Raw genomic sequence first — 25,182 nt, forward strand, 5'->3', positions numbered from 1 at the left:
GAAAGACAGTCTCTTCAATAAATGGTGGTGGGATAACTGGACAGCGATATGTAGAAGAATGAAACTCGACCATTCTCTTACACCGTACACAAAGATCAACTCAAAATGGATAAAAGACCTCAACGTGAGACAGGAATCTATCAGAATCCTAGAGGAGAACATAGGCAGTAACCTCTTCGATATCAGCCACAGCAACATCTTTCAAGATATATCTCCAAAGGCCAAGGAAACAAAAGTGAAAATGAACTTTTGGGACTTCATCAAGATCAAAACCTTCTGCACAGCAAAGGAAACAGTCAACAAAACAAAAAGGCAACTCACCAAATGGGAGAAGATATTTGCAAATGACAGTACAGACAAAAGGTTGATATCCAGGATCTATAAAGAACCCCTCAAACTCAACACACAGAAAACAGATAATCATATCAAAAAATGGGCAGAAGATATGAACAGACACTTCTCCAATGAAGACATACAAATGGCTATCAGACACATGAAAAAATGTTCATCATCACTAGCCACCAGGGAGATTCAAATTAAAACTACATTGAGATACCACCTGACACCAGTTAGAATGGCCAAAATTAGCAAGACAGGAAACAACGTGTGTTGGAGAGGATGTGGAGAAAGGGGAACCCTCTTACACTGTTGGTGGGAATGCAAGTTGGTGTAGCCACTCTGGAGAACAGCGTGGAGATTCTTCAAGAAATTAAGAATAGAGCTTCCCTATGACCCTGCCATTGCACTGCTGGGTATTTACCCCAAAGATACAGATGTAGTGAAAAGAAGGGCCATCTGTACCCCAGTGTTTATTGCAGCAATGGCTACGGTCGCCAAACTGTGGAAAGAACCAAGATGTCCTTCAACGGATGAATGGATAAGGAAGATGTGGTCCATATACACAATGGAGTATTATGGCTCCATCAGAAAGGACGAATACCCAACTTTTGTAGCAACATGGACGGGACTGGAAGAAATTATGCTGAGCGAAATAAGTCAAGCAGAGAGAGTCAAGTATCATATGGTCTCACTTATTTGTGGAGCATAACAAAGAACACGGAGGACATGGGGAGATGGAGAGGAGAGGGAGTTGAGGGAAACTGGAAGGGGAGATGAACCATGAGAGACTATGGACTCTGAAAAACAACCAGAGGGTTTTGAAGGGGCGGGGGGGTGGGAGGTTGAGGAACAAGGAGGTGGGTAATAGGGAGGGCACGTACTGCATGGAGCACTGGTGTGATGCCAAAACAATGAACACTGTTATGCTGTAAATAAATAAATTAAAAAAAAAAGCAGCTAGAACAAAGAACCTCCTCACATACAGAAGAAGGCCCATTAGAATAATGTCAGACCTGTCCACAGATACCTGGCAAGTCAGGAAGGGCTGGCAATATATATTCAGAGTACTAATTGAGAAGATTATGCAGCCAAGAATACTTTATCCAGCAAGACTGACATTCAGAATGGATGGAGAGATAGTTTCCAAGACCGGCAAGGCTTAAAAGACTATGCAACCACCAAGCCAACACTGCAGGAAATATTAAGGGGGGTCCTATAAAAGAGAAAAAATCCTAAGAATATCATTGAAGAGAAATATAGAGACAATCTCCAGACAGAAAGACTTCAGCTGTAACACAATGTCAATCAAAACCTATCCATCAATAATCACTCAATGTGAACAACCTAAATGCACCCATAAAATGAAACAGGGTTGCAGACTGGATAAAACGACATGACCCATCCATATGTTGTCTACAAGAGACCCATTTTGAACCTAAGGATACACACACACTGAAAGTGAAGGGATGGAGAGGCATCTTTCATGCCAATGGGCCTCAAAGGAAGGCCAGGGTAGCAATTCTCATATCAGATAAATTATATTTTAAACTAAAGACTGTAGTCAGAGATACAGAAGGACACTACATAATTCTTAAAGGGACTATCCACCAAGATGATCTAACAATTGTAAACATCTATGCCCCCAATATGGGAGCAGCCAATTACATAAGAAAACTATTAATCAAGATAAAGAGTCATGTTGATATGAATACAGTAATAGTAGGGGATCTTAATACACCTCTCTCAGTAATAGACAGATCATTGAAGCAGAAAATTAATAAAGAAATAAGAGCATTGAATGAAACATTGGACCAGATGGACCTCATAGACATATACAGAACATTCCACCCTAAAACAACAGAATACTCATTCTTCTAAGGGCACATGGAACTTTCTCCAGAATAGACCACATACTGGGTCACAGATACTCAACCAATACCAAAAGACTGACATTATTCCCTGCACATTCTCAGATCACATTTCTTTGAAACTGGAGCTCAATCATAAGGAAAAGTTCAGAAGGAACTCAAACACCTGGAACCTAAGACCACCTTGCTTAAGAATGCTTGGATCAACGAGGAGATCAAAGATGAACTTTAACAATTCATGGAACCCAATGAGAATGAAGACAGTTTGGTCCAAAACCTATGGGATACAGCAAAGGCGGTTCTAAGGGGGAAATACATAGCCATCCAAGCCTCCCTCAAAAAAATGGAAAAATCCAGAATACACCAGCTGTCTCTACACCTTAAAGAACTGGAGAATCAACAACAAATCAAACCAACTCCACACACAAGAAGGGAAAAAATCAAGATTAGAGCAGAGATCAATGAGGTAGAAACGAGAGATACAGTAGAACGTATCAATGAAACTAGAAGCTGTTTTTTTGAAAGAATCAATAAGATCGATAAACCATTGGCCACACTAATCCAAAAGAAAAGAGAGAAAGCCCAAATTAATAAAATTATGAATGAAAAGGAAGATATCACAACTAACACCAAGGAAGTACAAACAATCATCAGAAATTATTACCAACACTTATATGCCAATAAGCTAAGCAACCTAGATGAAATGGATGCATTCCTGGAAAAGTATAAACTCCCAAAACTGAACCAGGAAGAGATTGACAACATGAATAGACCAATATCTAGTAATGAGATTGAAGCAGTGATCAAACCTCCAAAAAAGAATAGCGCAGGACCTGACGGATTCCCTGGGGAATGCTACCAAACTTTCAAAGAAGAAATAACACCAATTCTCCTGAATCTGTTTCAAAAAATTGAAGCAGAAGGAAAACTTCCAGACTCTTTTGATGAAGCCAGCATTACCCTGATCCCCAAACCAGGCAAAGACCCTACCAAAAAGGAGAATTTCAGACCAATATCACTGATGAATATGGATGCAAAGATTCTCAACAAGATCCTAACAAACAGTATCCAGCAACTCATTAAAAAGATTATACACCATAACCAAGTGGGATTCATCCCTGGGTTGCAAGGATGGTTCAACATTCGCAAATCAATCAGTGTGATAGAACAAATCAATCAGAGAAGAGAGAAGAACCACATGGTTCTCTCAATTGATGCAGAAAAAGCATTTGACAAAATCCAGCATCCGTTCCTGATTAAAATGCTTTAAAGTATAGGAATAGAGGGAGCATTCCTCAACTTCATAAAATCTATCTATGAACGACCCACAGCAAATATCGTCCTCAATGGCAAAAAGCTTGCAGCCTTCCCATTGAGATCAAGAACAGGACAATGATGCCGACTCTCAACTTTCTTGTTCAACATAGTATTTGAAGTCCTAGCAACGGCAATCAGACAACAAAGAGAAATAAAAGGTATCCAAATTGGCAAGGAAGAAGTCAAACTCTCTCTCTTCACGGATGACATGATTCTTTATATGGAAAACCCCAAAGACTCCACCCCCAAACTACTAGAACTCATATAGCAATTCAGTAACATGGCAGGATACAAAGTCAATGTACAGAAATCAGTGGTTTTCTTATACACTAACAATGAAACTACAGAAAGGGAAATTAGAGAATTGATTCCACTTACTATAGCACCAAGAATGATAAGATACCTGGGAATAAACCTAACTAAAGAGGTAAAGGATCCGTACTTGAGGAACTACAGAACACTCATGAAAGAAGTTGAAGAAGACACAAAAAGATGGAAGACTGTTCCATGCTTTTGGATCAGAAGAATAAACATTGTTAAAATGTCTATACTGCCTAGAGCAATCTATACTTTTAATGCCATTCTGATCAAAATTCCACCGGTATTTTTCAAGGAGCTGGAGCAAATAATCCTAAAATTTCTATGGAATCAGAAGAGACCCCGAATCATTAAGGAAATGTTGAAAAACAAAAACAAAACTGGCGGCATCACGTTACCCGATTTCAAGCTTTACTACAAAGCTGTGATCACCAAGACAGCATTGTACTGGCATAAATGTAGACACATAGACCAGTGGAACAGAGTAAATAGCTCAGATATGGACCCTCAACTCTATGGTCAATTAATCTTCGACAAAACGGGAAAAATATCCAGTGGAAAAAAGACAGTCTCTTCAATAAATGGTGCTTGGAAAACTGGACAGCTATATGTAGAAGAATGAAACTCGACCATTCTCTTACACCATACACAAAGATAAACTTGAAATGGATAAAAGAACTCAACGTGAGACAGGAATCCATCAGAATCCTAGAGCAGAACATAGGCAATAACCTCTTCGATATCAGCCACAGCAACTTCTTCCAAGATATGTCTCCAAAGGCAAAGGAAACAAAAGAGAAAATGAACTTTTGAGACTTCATCAAGATCAAAAGCTTCTGCACAGCAAAGGAAACAGTCAACAAAACAAAGAGGCAACCCACGGAATGGGAGAAGATATTTGCAAATGACAGTACAGACAAAAGGTTGATATCCAGCATCTATAAAGAACTCCTCAAACTCAACACACACAAAACAGATAATCATATAAAAAATGGGCAGAATATATGAACAGACACTTCTCCAATGAAGACATACAAATGGCTATCAGACACATGAAAAAATGCTTATCATCACTAGCCATCAGGGAGATTCAAATTAAAACCACATTGAGATACCACCTGACACCAGTTAGAATGGCCAAAATTAGCAAGACAGGAAACCACGTGTGTTGGAGAGGATGTGGAGAAAGGGGAACCCTCTTCCACTGTTGGTGGGAATGCAAGTTGGTGTAGCCACTCTGGAGAACAGCGTGGAGATTCTTCAAGAAATTAAAAATAGAGCTTCCGTATGACCCTGCAATTGCACTGCTGGGTATTTACCCCAAAGATGCAGATGTAGTGAAAAGAAGAGCCATCTGTACCCCAATGTTTATAGCAGCAATGGCCATGGTCGCCAAACTGTGGAAAGGACCAAGATGCCCTTCAATGGACGAATGGATAAGGAAGATATGGTCCATATACACGATGGAGTATTATGTCTCCATCAGAAAGGATGAATGCCCAACTTTTGTAGCAACATGGATGGGACTGGAAGAGATTATGCTGAGCGAAATAAGTCAAGCAGAGAGAGTCAAGTAAGAACATGGAGGACATGGGGAGATGGAGAGGAGATGGGCATTGAGGGAAATTGGAAGGGGAGATGAACCATGAGAGACTATGGACTCTGAAAAACAACCTGAGTGTTTTGAATGTGTGGGGGATGGAAGCTTGGGGAACCAGGTGGAGGGTAATAGAGAGGGCACGTATTGCATGGAGCACTGGGTGTGATACAAAAACAATGAATACTGTTATGCTGAAAAAAAAATAACAGCTTTTGCTGAAATTGTTCCCAGGCCATTCTCCGTTTGCATTGTATGAAACAAAAGCCTTAGTCTTCACAGAGAAAGGGAATGCAACTGTAGTTTGAGCGCACTGGTGGAAATTAACTGAAGCTGACAGAGTGGAATGCCCAACATTATTGCAACTCTGCTGAGACCAATCTACTCCATCTCCCCTAAAGAAAATAAGCCTTAATCTAAAGAAGTAAGGGCAACAGAAACTGAGGACACTGGTAGAAACTCACCAACCTGGAGAAGGAAAATGGGGAAAAAATGCTGTAGCCCAGGAGGCATAGGAATATGGACTAGGCCCACCATTATAGTTAAAGAAGAATCAGGAACACATGGGAAAGTCACACCTCCAGGACTGAGGATAATCCTGCCTAAGACTGAGGCTTCATCAGGTTAACATGAAATGTCATTAGTTCCCTTTTCCCTATTACCAGGCTAAAATACGTAAAATAATAGAAGACTACACCTTCAAAGGAAGAAAAATATAATTGTCTCCAGAGAGCAGCTCATAGGGAAGAATCAAGGCAAGAAAAAAATGGTCTGGAGACAAAGAAATCATCAGTATCAGACTCAGTTATGATACTCATATTGTTACTATCAGGCAGGGAATTTAAAATAGGTATGACTGATAAGTTAAAAGCTTTATTGAAAAGGCAGACAGCATGCAAGGTCAGATAGATAATTTCAGTATGGGGATGGAAAGTATAAGAAAGAATCAAATGTAAATGCAAGAGAAAAACACAGTAATGGATATGAGGAATGTCTTCAATGTTCTCAAAAATGAACTTAACATAGCTGAGAAATATATGAACTTGAAGATGGATCAGTAGAAATTACACACTGTAAAATGCAGACAGAAAAATATAGTTAAAACAAACAGAACAAAACAACCCAGAACAAAACATCCATGAACTTGGAAAAGTATCAACTAGTGTAATATATATGTAACTTATAAATAACCCACAAATATCATATATATACATATATATATGTAATTAGAATATATTATATATATAGAATGTAATATATATGTAATTAGAATAATGGAATGAGAAGAGGGAGATAATGGGAAAGAAGAAATATTTGAAGAAAGAACTTGCAAAATTTTCCAAAATTGAGTTATTAACAACAAACCACAGATTCCAGTATCTCAGAGAATACTAACCAGCATAAATAAAACTTTAAAAAGAAGCACACCACACCTAGACATAGCAAATTCAAACTGCAGAAGATCAGACAAAAATAAAATACTGAAGGGGCACCTGGTTGGCTCAGTGGGTTAAGCCTCTGCCTTCAGCTCGGGTCATGATCTCAGGGTCCTAGGATCGAGCCCTGCATCGGGGTGTCTGCTTGGCTGGGAGCCTGCTTCCCCCTCACTCTCTGCCTCCCTCTCTGCCTACTTGTGACCTCTCTCTCTCTGTCAAATAAATAAATTAAAAAATCTTAAAAAAAAATAAAATACTGAAGGAGGCCAGGAAAAAGGCATGGTAGGAACACCTTACTTATGGAAGAACAAGGAGGAGAATTATACTGGATTTCTTGTTAGAAGTCACATAAAGAAAAAAGATAGTGAAATAAAAAAAAATTCAACTATTGAAAGTAAACAACAGCAGCAAAACAACAACAACAAAAAAGCCCCACAAACCCTGTCAATGCAGAATTCTAAATTCAGGAAAAATGTCCTTTAAAAATAAAGGCAAAATAAATACTTTTATTTCAGACAAACAAAAACAGGAAACTCATCACAGGCAGACCTGTCACATAAGAAATCTTAATGAATAATATTTAGGCAGAAAAGATCTGATATATGTCATAAAATTGGATGTACATCATTAAAGAAGAACATTGGAAAAGGAATAAATTAAGGCAAAATATACCTTTTATTTTGCATATTCCTAATTGTTCTAAAAGATTACTGTCAAAAGCAGTAATAGTAATAATGTATTGGGTGTTCATAGCATATATCAAAATGAAATAAATACAAAAATGACACAAGGAAAGGGAGGAAGAATCTGGGAATATTCTGTTATAAGTTACTTGTTCTACATGTAAAGTAATATAGTGTTATTTGAAGGTGAACCAAAATTATTTTAAAACATATATCATAAACCCTAGGAGAACCACTAAAAAAGTAAAGAAAAAAACCAAAAAAGGAAAGTACAAATATATATATAAACAATAAGTAAACACAAGCAATAAAATGGGATCATGAAAAATGCTCAAATAAGATGAGGAAAAGCAAAAAAAAAAAAAGAAAAGATAAAAAAGAAACAAATCTGGGAAGATGGTGGTAGAGTAGGAAAACTCTAGGCTTCCCTTGTCCCACAAATACAGCTAGATAACTATCAATCATCCTAAATAACCCCCAAACCAAGCTGAAGACTAGCAAAACAAATTCCACAACTAAAGGTAGAGAAAAGCTCACATCAAAGAAGGTAAGGATTGTGAAAAAAGCAGAGAGAAAGAGATCATGGTCACCATGGTGGAGAAGGAGCTGCAGTTGCAGAAGAGGGTGAAAGACAGACTAGCACACAGGGGATCCCACATAGGGAATACAAGCACCCATGGAAATTGGCTTGGAAAATGAGAGGGGCTGAAATTGTGAGCTATTAGCGAGGTTCAATAAAAAAAAAGGAGGCCATTACTGCTAGGATAAATGAGGCAGAAGAGAGAATTAGTGATATAGAAGACCAAATAATGGAGAATAAAGAAAGTCAGAAAAAGATAGATAAACAACTACTGGACCATGTGGGGAGAATTTGAGAGACAAAGTGATACCATAAGATGAAACACGATTAGAATAATTGGGATCCCAGAAGAAAAAGAAAGAGAGAGAGACAGAAGGTATATTGGAGCAAATTATAGCAGAGAACTTCCCTAATTTGGGGAAGGAAACAAGCATCAAAATCCAGGAGGCACAATAAAAATAGGTCAACAACCCATCATCTAATAGTAATAGTAAATAGTAATAGTAATAGTAAAACTTACATGTCTCAGAGACAAAGAGAAAACCCTGAAAGCAACTCAGGACAAGAGGTCTGTAACCCACAATGGTAGAAGTATTAGATTGACAGCAGGCTTATCCACAGAGACATGACAGGCCAGAAAGGACTTGCATGATATATTCAGAGCATTAAGTGAGAAAAATATGTGGTCGAGAATACTATATCCAGCTAGGCTGTCATTGAAAATAGAAGGAGAGATAAAAAGCTTCCAGGACAAACAAAAATTTTTAAAAATTGCAAACACCAAACCAGCCGTCCAGGAAATATTGAAAGGGGTCCTCTAACCAAAGAGAGAGCCTAAAAGTAACACACCAGAAAGGAACAGAGACAATATACAGTAACAGTCACCTTACAGACAATACAATGGCACTAAATTCATATATTTCAATAGTTACTCTGAATGTACATGGGCTCAATGCCTGAATCAAAAGACACAGGGTATCAGAATGGATTAAAAGCAAAAACAAAAACAAACAAACAATCAAACAAATAAAACAAGACCCACCAATATGCTGTCCACAAGAAACTAATGTTAGAGCCAAAGACACCTCTAGAATTAATTGGGAAGTGGAAAACAATTTACCACGCTAATGGACATCCAAAGAAAGCTGAGGTGGCAATCCTTATATCAGACAAATTAGATTTTAAGGCAAAGACTATACTAAGATATAAGAAAGGACACTGTATCATACTCAAAGGGTCTGTCCAACAAGAAGATCTAACAATTTTAAATATCTATTCCTGTAACATGGGAGCAGCCAGTTATATAAACCAAATAACAAAATCAAAGAAACACATCAACAATATTACAATAATAGTAGGGGACTTCAACACCCCACTCACTGAAATGGACAGATAATCTAAGCAAAAGATCAACAAGGAAATAAAGGCTTTTAATGACATACTGGAGAAATGGACATCATGGATATATTCTGAATATTCCATCCCAAAGCAAAAGAATACACCTTCTTCTCTAGTGCACATGGAACGTTCTCCAGAATAGATCACATCCTGTGTCACAAATCAGGTTTCAACCAGTACCAAAAGATTGGGATCATTCCCTCCATGTTTCCAGACCACAATGTTTAGAAACTAGAACTCAATCATAAGAGAAAAGATGGAAAGAATTCAAACACATGGAGGCTAAAGAGTATACTACTAAAGAATGAATGGGTCAACCAGGAAATTAAAGAAGAATTTTAAAAATTCATGGAAACAAATGAAAATGAAAACACAACTGTTCTAAATCTTTGGGATGCAGCAAAGGTGCCTGAGAGGAATGTATATAGCAATACAAGTATTTCTCAAGAAGCAAGAAAGGTTTCAAATACAAAACCTAACCCTACACCTAAAGAGGCTAGAGAAAGAACAGCAAATAAAGCATAAACCCAGCAGAAGAAGAAAAATAATAAGGATCCAAGCATAAATCAATGAAATAGAAACCAAAAGAACAGTGGAAGAGATCAACAAAACTAGGAGCTCATTCTTTGAAAGAATAAGATTGATAAACCCCTGGCCAGATTTATCAAAAAGAAAAGAGAAAGGACCCAAATTAATGAAATCATGAATGAAAAAGGAGAGATCACAACCACCACCAAATAAATACAAACAATTATAAGAACATATTATGAGCAACTATACACCAGCAAATTGGACAATCTGGAAGAAATGGATGCATGTCTAGAGACATATAAACTACCAAAACTGAACCAGGAAAGTATAGAAAATTGGAACAACTGATAACCAGTAAGGTGATTGAAGCAGTCATGAAAAATCTCCCAAGAAACAAGAGCCCAGGGCCATATGGCTTTCCAGGGGAATTCTACCAAACATTTAAGGAAGAAGTAGTACCTGTTCTCCTGAAACTGTTAAAAAAAAATAGAAATGGAAGGAAAACTTCCAAACTCATTTTATGAGGACAGGATTACCTGGATCTCAAAACCAGACAAAGACCCCATCAAAAAGGAGAATTATATACCAATATCCCTGATGAACATGGATGCAAAATTCTCACCAAAATAGTAGCCAGAAGGATCCAACAGTACATTAAAAGGATTATTCACCTCGACCAAGTGGGATTTAGTCCTGGGCTGCAAGGTTGGTTTAACATCCTCAAATCAATCAATGTGATACAATACATTAATAAAAGAAAGAACAAGAACCATATGATACCCTCAAAAGATGCTGGAAAAGCATTTGATGAAATACAGCATCCTTTCTTGATCAAAACTCTTCAAAGTGTAGGGATAGAGGCTACACACCTCAGTATTGTCAAATCCATTTATAAAAAGCACACAACAAATATCATTCTCATGGGGAAAAACAGATCTTTTCCCTAAGGTTAGGAACACAGCAGGGCTGTCCAGTATCACCACTGTTATTCAACATTGTACTAGAAGTCCTAGCCCCAGCAATCATAAAACAAAAAGAAATAAAAAGCATCTGATTCAGCAACAAAGAAGTCAAACTCTCACTATGCAGATGGTATGATACTTTATGTGGAAAACCCAAAAGACTCTACTCTAAAACTGCTAGAACTCATGCAGGAATTCAATAAAGTGTCAGGTTATAAAATTAATACACAGAAATCAGTTGCATTTCTATACATTAACAAGACAGAAGAAGGAGAAGTTAAGGAGTTGATCCCATTTACAAGTGCACCCAAAACCATAAGATACCTAGGAATAAACCTAACCAAAGAGGCAAAGAATCTGTACTCATAAAATTGCAGAATAATCATGAAAGTGATTGAGGAAGACACAAAGAAATGGAAAAATGTTCTATGCTCATAGACTGGAAGAACAAATATTGTGAAAACGTCTATGCTACTTGGAGCAATCTACACATTTAACGCAATCCCTTTCAAAATACCATTCATTTTTTTTTCAAAAACATAGAACAAATAATCCTAAAATTTATATGGAACCAGAAAAGACCCTGGATAGCCAGAAGAATGTTGAAAAAGAAAACCAAAGCTGGCGGCATCACACTTCCAGACTTCAAGCTCTATCACAAAGCTGTCATCATCAAGACAGTATGGTACTGGCACAAAACTGGACATAGAGATCAATGGAACAGAGTAGAGAGCCCAGAAATGGACCCTCAACTCTATGGTCAACTAATCTTTGACAAAGCAGGAAAGAATGTTCAATGGAATAAATTCAGTCTCTTCAACAAATAGTGTTGGGAAAATTGGACAGCCACATGTGGAAGAATAAAACTGGACCATTTCCTTATACTGCACACAAAAATAGACTCAAAATGGATGAAAGACCTCAATGTGAGACAGGAATCCATCAAAATCCTTGAGGAGAACACAGGCAGCAACCTCTTCAACCTCAGCCACAGCAACTTCTTCCTAGAAACATCACCAAAGGCAAGGGCAAAAAATGGACTATTGGGACTTCATCAAGATAAAAAGCTTTTGTATAGCAAATGGAACAGTCAACAAAACCAAAAGACAACCAACAAAATGGGAGAAGATATTTCAAATGACATATCAGATAAAGGGCTAGTATCCAAAATCTATAAAGAACTTATCAAACAACACTAAAAGAACAAATAATCCAATCAAGAAATAGGCAGAAGACATGAACAGACATTTCTGCAAAGAAGAAATCCAAATGGTCAAAGACATTGAAGAAGTGTTCAATATCACTTGGCATCAGAGAAGTACAAATCAAAACCACAGTGAGATACCACCTCACACCAGTTAGAATAGCTAAAATTAACCAGTCAGGAACTGAGAGGTGTTGGTGAGGATGTGGAGAAAGGGGAACACTCCTACATTGTTGGTGGGAATGCAAGCTGGTGCAGCCACTATGGAAAGCAGTATGGCGGTTCCTCAAAAAGTTGAAAATAGAGCTACCCCATGACCCAGTAATTGCACTATTGGGTATTTACCTTAAAGACATAAACACAGTGATCTGAAGGGGCACGTGTACCCAAATGTTTATAGCAGCAATGTCCACAATAGCCAAACTATGAAAAGAGCATAGATACCCATCAACAGATGAATGGATAAAGATGAAGTGGTATATATATATACACAATGGAATGCTATGCAGCCATCTAAACCCCCCAAATCTTGTTATTTGCAATGATGTGGATGGAACTAGAGGATAGTATGTTAGGAGAAATAAGTCAATCAGAGAATATGATCTCACTGATATGAGGAATTTGGGAAACAAGACAGAGGATCATAGGGGAAGAGAGGGAAATATGAAAGAAGATGAAACCAGAGAGGGAGACAAACCATAAAAGACTCTTAATCACAGGAAACAAACTGAGGGTTGCTGGAAGGGAGGGAGGTGGTAGGGATGGGTGGCTGGGTGATGCCACTGGGGAGGGTATGTGCTATGGTGAGTGCTGTGAATTGTGTAAGACTGATGAATCACAGACCTGTACCCCTGAAACAAACAATACCTTATATGTTAATAAAAAAGCCATATACTTGGTGAACATATTTGAAAATTATGTATCTGGTGTGACAGGAATTATAAACACCTAAAACTGAACAGTAAAAGAAAATCTAATTCAAAGATTTGCAAAAAAATACGAACAAGCATTTCACCAGCCCAGATATGTAGTTAACAAAAAAAACATATCAAATGATGTTCAAGGCCATGGGCGCCTGGGTACTTTACTTGGTTAAATGTCTGACTCTTGGTTTTAACACAGGTCATGATTTCATAAGTCATGAGATGGAGTCCTGCATTGGGCTCTACATTCAGTGGGAAGTCTCCTGGAAGATTCTCTCCCTCTGCCCTTCCTCTCTCTCTCAAATAAATAAATAAATCTTTAAAAATAAAAATAAAATAAATGATGTTCAAGGCCAAAAGAAGGGGCATCAGAATCAAACCTCACTAACTGGCACCTTCCACTTGGACTTCCAGCCTCCAGAACTGTGAGAAATAAATAGACTTAGTGGTTTATCATGGGGAAATTTTCCCACCTGAAGAATGGACCAGATGGCCCAGAAAACAAATAGAAACTGTGACTTCTGGGAAGATGGCAGAGTAAAAAGATTCTAAGCTCACCTCCTCCCATAGACACACCTGGATAAAAGCTACATCAGTGTATCCAACCCAGAAGATGACCCGAGGATGTTTAGAACAGACTTTCCATGGTTAATCATAGAGAGGAGAACACATTTCAAAGATAGGAAGGGTAGAAACTCACGTGGGAACAAAACACCCAGTGGGATTAACCACAAATGAGACCAACCATGAAAAAGCAAAGAGAAAGGATATGAGCAGACCCCACACCAGGTACCCCAGACACAGGAGCCCTGCACTGGGAAGACAAGTACCCATAATATTTGATTTGAAAACTAGTGGGGCTTAACTTCCTGAGTTTTTATGATAAGCCAGCCTTAATACTGGGTCCATTAAAAATCAGCGCGCTCCGCTCTGGAAGAGCTGGAGTGCTATAGAAACTGAATCCCTGCTCTTAAAGATATAGCATAACAGGTCTCCTAGCTCAGGTTCCCGGGCTGCAGAGGGAGGCGCAGCGCTTAGTTCCCGTGCACCAGTCCCCGCTGTTTTCCCGATAGCACGGCGATGTTCGTGGTGAACACCAACGTCCCCCGCGCCGCCGTGCCCCACGGACTCCTTTCCGAGCTCACTCAGCAGCTGGCACTGGCAAAGGGAAAGCCCGCCCAGGTTTGCCGGGAGGGAGCAGGGACAGGGAGTGCTCGCGGGACGAGTACATCGCGGTGCACGTGGTCCCAGACCCCCTCATGGCTTTCAGCGGCTCCAGTGAGCCGCGCGCGCTCTGCAATTTGCACAGCATCGGCAAGATCGGAGGCCCGCAGAACCGCTCCTACAGCAAGCTGCTGTGCGGCCAGTAAGAGTCAGCCCGGATAGGATCTACACCAACTACTACGACAGGAAGGAAGCCAACGTGGGCTGGAAAGGCTCCACCTTCGCCTGAGGGCCACGCCTGCCCAACCCGCCAGCACCAGGCCCTGCCACCCTCAATATTGTGCCCACTTCGCCCCCCACCCGCACAGCGACACCCGCCCCCCCCACTTCCAAGTCTGGACAAATAAACGGTTTGGAGGCTGAAAAAAAAAAAAAAAAAGATATAGCATAACAAAAGTCCCACCAAGACAGCATAGGTGCAGCAATTTAAACCTGGAGTATACGTATAAGGAATTTATTTACTAATTACAGAAAGTGTGCTGGAGTGGCAGAAAACCTCATGAGATTTCTCCAAGCACAAAAGAACTGGTGGGTGCCATTTCTCTCTCCCCACAGCCTAGATAGTCAGGCACCGGTGCGAACCAGCATGAGCACTCTTCACCTACTTTGCTAACACTGTGCACCCACCCTCAAATTCTTCTGTGGATCCACCCCATTCAACCTGCCCCACATGGCAGGAATTCCCCTAAGGTAGTTCCTGACATAGCCCACCCTGCAAGAAGCCCTAGCAGAAACAAGCACTACTCCAATGTGACTCCTACCCTGGGGAGAAGGTAAGAAACCCACACACACCAGTACAGTCACAGCCCCAGCAGCTGAGCCTTATAACTAGCAGTGCAGAAAGAGTGCCCTCTCTGGGCACTATCAGAAACTATCAGTGTTTCTGCAGCCCTGGGAAACATCTGGTCTGACTTCCAGCCCTGGTCACAAACAAAAGCCTCTCAGGGTACAAGGCAGGGAAAATTCCCTGCAGGTCAGTGCTACTACATCCCCAACAGATGTACTGGGAGCAGACATCTGGTTTCACTGCATATCCCACCCACCAACAAATGCCTCTCAGAGGAAATTTTAGGGACACCACCATGTAGTTGTGTGACTGCAGCCTAGCAAATGGGCTGAAGATAAGCATCTAGTCTGGCTGCCAAAACCACCCAAATATAAGACCATAGCAGCACCAGACTGGCCCCTTAACAATACAGGGACCAAACCCAGCTAATAACAGGCAAAGTGGGTCATCACTGCCAACTGGATTGCAAGTAAATGAGGCTCAGCTACAACAGTAGGGTACATAAAACCCACATAGGACACATCTCTGAAGCAACAGGTTCTGGTGAACAGGGGGCATTACACTACAAGGTACCACAGGATCTCTTCTTCCCCCCCCCCATTTTATTTATTTTTTCAGCGTAACAGTATTCATTCTTTTTGCAAAACACCCAGTGCTCCATGCAAAACGTGCCCTCCCCATTACCCACCACCTGTTCCCCCAGCCTCCCACCCCTGACCCTTCAAAACCCTCAGGTTGTTTTTCAGAGTCCATAGTCTCTTATGGTTCGCCTCCCCTTCCAAACTTTTTTTTTTTTAATAAACATATAATGTATTTTTATCCCCAGGGGTACAGGTCTGTGAATCGCCAGGTTTACACACTTCACAGCACTCACGATAGCACTTACCCTCCCCAATGTCCATAGCCCCCTCCCCCTCTCCCAATCCCACCTCCCCCCAGCAACCCCCAGTTTGTTTTGTGAGATTAAGAGTCATTTATGGTTTGTCTCCCTCCCAATCCCATCTTGTTTCATTTATTCTTCTCCTATCCCCCTACCCCCCCATGTTGCTTCTCCATGTCCTCATATCAGGGAGATCATATGATAGTTGTCTTTCTCCGACTGACTTATTTCACTAAGCATGATACGCTCTAGTTCCATCCACGTCGTCGCAAATGGCATGATTTCATTTCTTTTGATGGCTGCATAGTATTCCATTGTATATATATACCACATCTTCTTTATCAATTCATCTCTTGATGGACAGCTAGGTTCTTTCCATAGTTTGGCTATTGTAGACATTGCTGCTATAAACATTCGGGTACACGTGCCCCTTCGGATCACTATGTTTGTATCTTTAGGGTAAATACCCAGTAGTGCAATTGCTGGGTCATAGGGTAGTTCTATTTTCAACATTTTGAGGAACCTCCATGCTGTTTTCCAGAGTGGTTGCACCAGCTTGCATTCCCACCAACAGTGGAGGAGGGTTCCCCTTTCTCCACATCCTCGCCAGCATCTGTCATTTCCTGACTTGTTAATTTTAGCCACTCTGACTGGTGTGAGGTGATATCTCATTGTGGTTTTGATTTGTATTTCCCTGATGCCGAGTGACGAGGAGCACTTTTTCATGTGTCTGTTGGCCATCTGGATGTCTTCTTTGCAGAAATGTCTGTTCATGTCCTCTGCCCATTTCTTGATTGGATTGTTTGTTCTTTGGGTGTTGAGTTTGCTGAGTTCCTTATAGATTTTGGATACTAGCCCTTTATCTGATATGTCGTTTGCAAATATCTTCTCCCATTCTGTCAGTTGTCTTTTGGTTTTGTTAACTGTTTCCTTTGCTGTGCAAAAGCTTTTGATCTTGATGAAATCCCAATAGTTCATTTTTGCCCTTGCTTCCCTTGCCTTTGCAGTTGTTCCTAGGAAGGTGTTGCTACAGCTGAGGTCGAAGAGGTTGCTGCCTGCATTCTCCTCAAGGATTTGGATGGATTCCTTTCTCACATTGAGGTCCTTCATCCATTTGGAGTCTATTTTCGTGTGTGGTGTAAGGAAGTGGTCCAATTTCATTTTTCTGCATGTGGCTGTCCAATTTTCCCAGCACCATTTATTGAAGAGGCTGTCTTTTTTCCATTGGACATTCTTTCCTGCTTTGTCGAAGATTAGTTGACCATAGAGTTGAGGGTCGATTTCTGGGCTCTCTATTCTGTTCCACTGATCTATGTGTCTGTTTTTGTGCCAGTACCATGCTGTCTTGATGATGACAGCTTTGTAATAGAGCTTGAAGTCCGGAATTGTGATGCCACCAACTTTGGCTTTCTTTTTCAATATTCCTTTGGCTATTCGAGGTCTTTTCTGGTTCCATATAAATTTTAGGATTATTTGTTAAAAGACTCCACTCCAAAACTGCTAGAACTTGTACAGGAATTCAGTAAAGTGTCAGGATATAAAATCAATGCACAGAAATCAGTTGCATTTCTCTACACCAACAACAAGACTGAAGAAAGAGAAATTAAGGAGTCAATCCCATTTACAATTGTACCCAAAACTATAAGATACCTAGGAATAAACCTAACCGAAGAGACTAAGAATCTATACACAGAAAATTATAAAGTACTCATGAAAGAAATTGAGGAAGACACAAAAAAATGGAAAAATGTTCCATGCTCCTGGATTGGAAGAATAAATATTGTGAAAATGTCTATGCTACTTAAAGCAATCTACACATTTAATGCAATCCCTATCAAAATACCATCCATTTTTTTCCACAGGATCTCTTCTTAATAAAACCACTCCTTGCAAGTCAACGTAGCTGACTTTCCTAATACATAGAAAAAAACACAGATAGTAAGACAAAATGAGGAGACAGAAGAATATGTCCCAAATGAACGAACAGGATAAAATCATAGTAAAACAGATAAATGAAACAGATAAGCAATATGCTTGATAAAGAGTTCATAGTAATGGTTATAAAGAAACTTACTGGACTTGAGAAAAGCATGGAGGATCTCAGTGAGACATTCAACAAAGAGATAGAAAATACAAAAAAAGAACAAATCGGGGCACCTGGGTGGCAGAGGCAGTTAAGCATCTGACTCTTAGTTTTGGCTCAGGTCGTGATCTCAGAGTCATGAGATCAAGCCCTGTGTCAGGCTCCACACTTGGTGCAGAGTCTGCTTGGGATTCTCTCTACCTGTCCCTCTGTCCCTCCAGGTTGTTCTCTCTTTCTCTAAAATAAATAAATCTTAAAAAAAAATCAGTGATGGAGAAGTTAATAATTGAAATTAAAAACACACTAGATGTAATGAATAATATATTAGAAGAAGCAAAGAATGGATCAGCAAGCTGGAAGATAGAGAAAACAACCAAGCTGCACAGTGAAAAGAAAAAAAATAACAACAAACACCATAGAAATATAAACAATTATGAGAAAATATTATGAAAAACTATATGCCAAATAAATGAAGGAAGAAATGGATAAGTTCCTAAAAACATATAAAATACCAAAACTGAAAAAGGAAGAAGTACAAAACTTGAACAGACTGATAACCAGCAAAGAAACTGAATGAGTAATCAAAAAACTCAAAACAAACTAAGTCCAGGACCAGCTGTCTTCACAGACAAATTTTACCAATGGGTGAGCATCTATTCTTCTCAAACAGTTCTAAAAATATGTAAAAGGAAGAAAAATGTCCAAGTTCATTCTATGAGATCAGCATTACCCAGATACAAAGACCACATAAAGACTCCACTAAAAAAGAGAACTACAGGCCAATAGCTCTCATGAACATGGATGCAACACTTCTCAAAAATACTAGCAAACCTAATCGAACAATGCATTAAAAAAATCATTCACCACTATCAAGTGGGATTTATTCCTGAGTTGCAAAAGTGTTTCAATATTCACAAATCAATCAATGTAATACACCACATTAATAAAAGAAAGGGTAAGACCCATATGATCATTTTAATAATTTCAAAAAAGGCTTTTGACAAAGTACATTATCCATTCATGAAAAAAACCCTCAACAAGGATTTAGAAGGAACATACCTCAACAAAATAAAGGCCATATATGAAAAACCCACAGCTAATATCATCCTCAGTGAGGGAAAACTGAGGGCTTTCCCTCTATGGTCAGGGACAAAACAAGGATGTCCACTCTGACCACTGTTATTTAACATAGCACTGGAAGTCCTAGCCACAGTGATCAGACAACAAAAAGAAATAAAAGCAATCAGCAAAGAAGAGGACAAACTTTCACTATTTGCAGATGACATGAAACTCTTTATAGAAAACCCAACAGACTCAACCCAAAAATAGCTAAAACTGAAAAATAGCATCAGTAAATTCACAGGAAACAAAATCAATGTACAGAAACCTATTGCATTTCTATCCACCAATAATGAAATAGCAGAAATCAAGGAATCAATCTCATTTACAATTGCACCAAAAACTATAAGATACCTAGGAATAAACCTAACTGAAGTGAAGGACCTCTATCCTAAAAAACTATAAAACACTGATGAAAGTAATGTGTGAAGAGGACACAAAGAAATGAAAAGACATTTTGCGATCATGGAAGAACATGATCATGGAAGAACAAATATTGTTAAAATGTCTACCTGAAGCAATCTACACATTTAATGCAATCCCTATCAAAGTATGAACAGCACTTTTCACAGAACTAGAACAAACAATTCTAAAACTTGTATGGAAAAACAAAAGACCCCAAATAGCCAAAGAAAACGTGAAGAAGAAAAGCAAAGCTTGGGGTATCACAATTCCAGACTTCAAGTTTTATTACAAAGCTGAAGTGATCAAAACAGTATTTTGCTGGCACAAAAGCAGACACATAAATCAATGGAACAGAATAGAAATCCTAGAAGTGAAACCACAACTCTAAGGTCAATTACTCTTCAGCAAAGCAGGAAAGAATATCCAATGGGAAAAAAACAGTCTCATCAACAAATGGTGTTGTGAAAAATGGACACCAATGTGCAAGAGAATGAAACTGGACCACTTTCTTACACCACACACAAAAATAAATTCAAAATGAATGAAAGACCTAAATGTGAGACCTGAAACCACAAGAATCCTAAAGGATAAAACAAACAGTAACCTCTGTGACATTGGGCATAGCGACTTCTTTCTAGCTATGTCTCCTGAGGCAAGGGAAAGAAGAGCAAAAATAAACTATTGGGACTACATCAGAATATAAAGCTTCTGTATAGCAAAGGAACAGTCAAGACAATTAAACACAACCTATGGAATATAAGAAGATATTTGCAAATAACTTCCCTGATAAAACATTGTTATCCAAAATATATAAAGAACTCATCAAACTCAACATCTGTAAAAACAATAATCTAATTAAAAATGAGCAGAAGATATGAATAGACATTTTCCCAAAAACACTGAAATGGCCAAATAGACATATGAGAAGATGCTCAACATCACTGATCATCAGGGAAATACAAATCAAGACTATAATGAGATTCACCTTACACCTGTCAGAATGGCTAACATCAACAACACAAGAACAAAATGTGTTGTCAAGGATATGGAGAAAATAGAACCCTCTTGCACTGTTGCTGGGAATGCAAACTGGTGTAGCCACTGTAGAAAACAGTATGGAGGTTCCTCAAAATTTAGTACTAGAACTACCCTGTGATATAGCAACTGCGCTACTAGGTACTTATCCAAACAATACAAAAATACTAATTCAAGGGATACATGCCCCCCAACATTTATAGCAGTATTATCTACAATTGCCAAATTATAAAAACAGCCCAGGTGTCCATTGACTGAGGAACAGATAAAGAAGATGTGATATATAGATATATAAATGAAATATATATATGTATATATATATGGAAAGATAAGATGTGATATATATATCACATATACATACATATATATGTAATGAAATATTACTAAGTCATAAAAAAGAATGAACTCTTGCCATTTGTAATGACATGCAGCTAGAGAGTATTATGCTAAGTGAAATTAGTCAGAAAAAGACAATTATCATATGATCTCCCTGATATGAGGAAGTGGAGATACAATGTGGGGGGCTTGGGGGTAGGAAAAGAATAAATGAAGCAAGATGGGATCAGGAGGGAGACAAACCATAAGAGACTCTTAATGTCTGTCACAAAACAAACTGAGGGTGGCCAGGGGGAGGGGAGTAGGGAGAGGGTGGTGGGGTTATGGACATTGGGGAGGGTATGTGATATGGTGAGTACTGTGAAGTGTGTAAACCTGGAGATTCACAGACCTGTACCCCTAGGGCTAATAATATATTATATGTTTATAAAAAATTTTTTAAAAATTAAAAAAAATTACCCTCGAGGCGCCTGGGTGGCTCAGTGGATTAAGCCGCTGCCTTTGGCTCAGGTCATGATCTCAGGGTCCTGGGATCGAGCCCTGCATCGGGCCCTCTGCTCTGCAGGGAACCTGCTTCCTCCTCTCTCTGCCTGCCTCTCTGCCTACTTGTGATCTCTCTCTCTGTCAAATAAATAAAAAAAATCTTAAAAAAAAATTACCCTCAAAAAAAAAATTCTACATGTGAGTGACATCATAAGGTATTTGTCTTTCTCTGACTGACTTATTTTGCTTAGCATTATGCACACTAGCTCCATCTATGTTGAGGCAAATGTCAAAATCTCATTCATTTTTATGGTTGAATAACATTCCATTGTGTAAATGCTACACCCTTTTATCCATTCTTTTTTTTTTTTTTGGTGAGCCTGGTGGTGGGTATTAAGAAGGCATGTACTGCATGGAGCACTGGGTGTTGTACATAAACAATGAATCTTGGAACACTGCATCAAAAGCTAATGATGTATTTTATGGTGACTAACATAACACAATAAAAAAAATCCATTCATCTTTGATAAACACTTGGGCTGCTTACATAATTTGACTATTATAAATATTGGTGCTATAAAAATGGAGGTGCATGTATTCCTTCAAATTAGTGTTTTTGTATCATAGGGGTAAATATCCAGTAGTGTGATTACTGGATCATAGGGCAGTTATAATTTTAAATTTTTGAGGAATCTCCATCCTGTTTTCCACAGTATATGCATCCATTTGCATTCCCATCAACAGTGCAAGAGTGTTCTTTTCTCTCAACTTCCTTGCCAACACGTTTCTTGTGTTGTTAATTTTAGCTATTCTGACAGGTGTGAGATGATATCTCACTGTAGTTTTGATTTGCATTTCCCTGATAAATCAGTGATGATTAGCATCCTTTCACGTATCTGTTGCCCATCTATATGTCTTCTTTAGAGAAATGCCTATTCATGTCCTCTATACATTTTTTATTTGGATTTTTCAGTTTTGGGGTTGAGTTTTATGTTTTTTATGTATTTTCAATATCAACTCTTTATGGAATATGTCATTTTCAAAGATCTTTTTCCATTCAGTAGGTTGCCTTTTAGCTTTATTGATTGTTTTGTTCACTCTGCAGAAATTTTGCTTTTGTTTCTCCTGCTTCATGAACCATATCTAGAAAGAAGTTGTTAGGGCTGGTGTCAAAGAAATTGCTGCCTGTGATCTCTTCTAAGATTTTTTTTTTCATTCAAATTTCCAGACTCTTTGTTCAAATCTATAGCACACATATCACATCTTCTTTATCCATTCATCATGGATGGACATTTGGGCTCTTTCCATAGTTTGGCTATTGTTGATAGTGCTACTATAAACATTGGGATGCATATACCTTTGGAATCAAGTTTTTTTTTTTTCTTTTTTTGGTATCATTTTGGCAAATACCTAGCAGTGCAATTTCAGGATCATAAAATAGTTCTATTTTTAACTTTCTGAGGACCCTCTCTACTGTTCTCCAGCGTGGCTGCACCAGTTTTCATTTCCACCAACAGGGCAAGAGGGTTCCCCTTTCTCTGCATCCTTGCCAACACCTGTTGTTTCTTGTGTTGTTAATGTGAGGTGTTATCTTATAATTTTGATTTCTATTTCCCTGACAATTAGTGATGTTGAGTATCTTTTCATGTGTCTGTTAGCCACCTGGATGTCTTCTTTGGAAAAGCGTCTATTCATATCTTTTGCCCATTTCTTAATGGATTATTTGTTTTTTTGGGTGTTGAGTTTGATAAGTTCTTTATAGATTTTGGATACCAACCTTTTATCAGATATGTTGTTTGCAAATATCTTCTGCAATGCCATAGGCTTCCATTTAGCTTTGTTGATTTCCTTTGCTTTACAGGAGCTTTCTTGAAAACTGGACCATTTTCTTACACCATACACAAAAATAAATTCAAAATGGATGAAAGATCTAAATGTGCAACAGGAAACCATCAAAATCTTAGAGGAGAACACAGGCAGCAACCTCTTTGACCTCAGCTGCAGAAACTTCTTATTGGACACATTGCTGGAGCAAGGGAAACAAAAGCATAAATGAACTATTGGGACTCACCTTCTAGGATTTTTATGATTTAAGGTCTCACATCATTTTAAGGTCTTTCATCCATTTTGAATTTATTTTTGTGCATGGTATAAAAACAGTCCATTTCTTTCATTTGCATATTGTTGTCCAGTTTCCCACTACCATTTGTTGAAGAGACTGTCCTTTTCCCCCTTTGGATATTCCTCCGTTTTGTTCTAAGATTAATTGACCATATAGTTGTGTGTTTATTTCTGGGTTTTCTTTTCAATTCCATTAATCTGTGTCTAGTTTTGTGCCAGTACCATACTCTTTTTATTACTACAGCTTTGTAATAAAACTTGAAGTTTGGAATTGTGATGCTTCCAGCTTTGCTTTCCTTTTTCAAGATTGCTTTGGTTATTCAGGGTTTTTTTGTGGTTTCATACAAATTTTAGATCTTTTTTTTTTCTGGTTTTGTGAAAAGTGCTGTTGTCATTTTGATAGGGATTGCATTAGTTATGCAGATTGTTTTGGGTAGCATAGACATTTTAACACTAATTGTTCTTCCAATTCATGAGCATGGAATTTCAATTTCTTTGTATCATCTTCAATTTCTTTTATCAGTGTTTTATAGTTTTTAGAGTACAGGTCTTTAACCTCTTTGGTTAGATTTATTCCTAGATATCTTATTATTTTGGTGGCAGTTATAAATGGGTTTGTTTTCTTAATTTCTCTCTCAACTGATTCATTATTGATGTATAGATATGAGGCAGATATATGTACATTGATTTTGTATCCTGTGACTTTACATTTATCAGTTCTAGCATTTTTTTTTGGTGACGTCTTTTGGCTTTTTAAATATGTAGTACCATGGGGGCGCCTGGGTGGCTCAGTGGGTTAAAGCCTCTGCCTTCAGCTCAGGTCATGGTCCCAGGATCCTGGGATCGAGGCCTGCATCGGGCTCTCTGCTCAGCGGGGAGCCTGCTTCCCTTCCTCTCTCTCTGCCTGCTTCTCTGCCTACTTGTGATCTCTGTCTTCTGTCAAATGAATAAATAAAATCTTTAAAAAGTGTAGTACCATGTCATCTGCAAATGAAAGTTTTACTTCTTCCTTACCAATTTGATGCCTTTTACATTTTATTGTTGTTATCTGGTTGCTGTGGCTAGGACTTTCAATCATTTGTTGAATGAAAGTTGTGAGTAGATATCCTTTTCTTGTTCCTGATGTTAGGGGAAAAGCTTTTAAATTTCCCCATTAAGGATGGTGTTTATCTGTGGGTTTTTCATATACGGTCTTTATTTTGTTGAGTTATATCTCTAAACCTACTTTGTTAAGAGTTTTTATCAAGAGCAAATGTAGTGCTTTGCCAAATGCTTTTTCTGCATCTATTAAAAGGATCATATGGTTCTTCTCCTTTCTCGTATTGATATGATGTATCACGTTGATTAATTAGCAAATACTAAACCACTCTTGCAACCAATGAATGAATACCACTTGATCATGGTAAATGATTTTTATTAGTGTACTGTTATATTCAGTTTGCTAGTATTTTATTATTTCTGTATTTATGTTCATCAGGGATATTGGCCTGTAGTTTTTTGTTTTGTTTTGTTCTGTTTTTTAAGTGAAGTCTTTATCCGGTTTTGCTATCAGA

At 38.5% G+C, this 25,182-nt stretch overlaps 1 protein-coding gene and 1 pseudogene across 2 annotated transcripts in view; one reads left to right on the plus strand and one right to left on the minus strand.

The window, feature by feature from the left end:
* The window catches only part of PFKFB1 (6-phosphofructo-2-kinase/fructose-2,6-biphosphatase 1), a 123,883-nt gene that overhangs the window by 45,298 nt on the left and 53,403 nt on the right, over positions 1-25,182 (minus strand). The window lies entirely within an intron of this gene.
* On the plus strand, positions 14,237-14,759 carry LOC123934988 (annotated as a pseudogene).

The sequence above is a fragment of the Meles meles genome, chromosome X (assembly GCF_922984935.1).
Source record: "Meles meles chromosome X, mMelMel3.1 paternal haplotype, whole genome shotgun sequence".
Lineage (NCBI taxonomy): Eukaryota > Metazoa > Chordata > Mammalia > Carnivora > Mustelidae > Meles > Meles meles.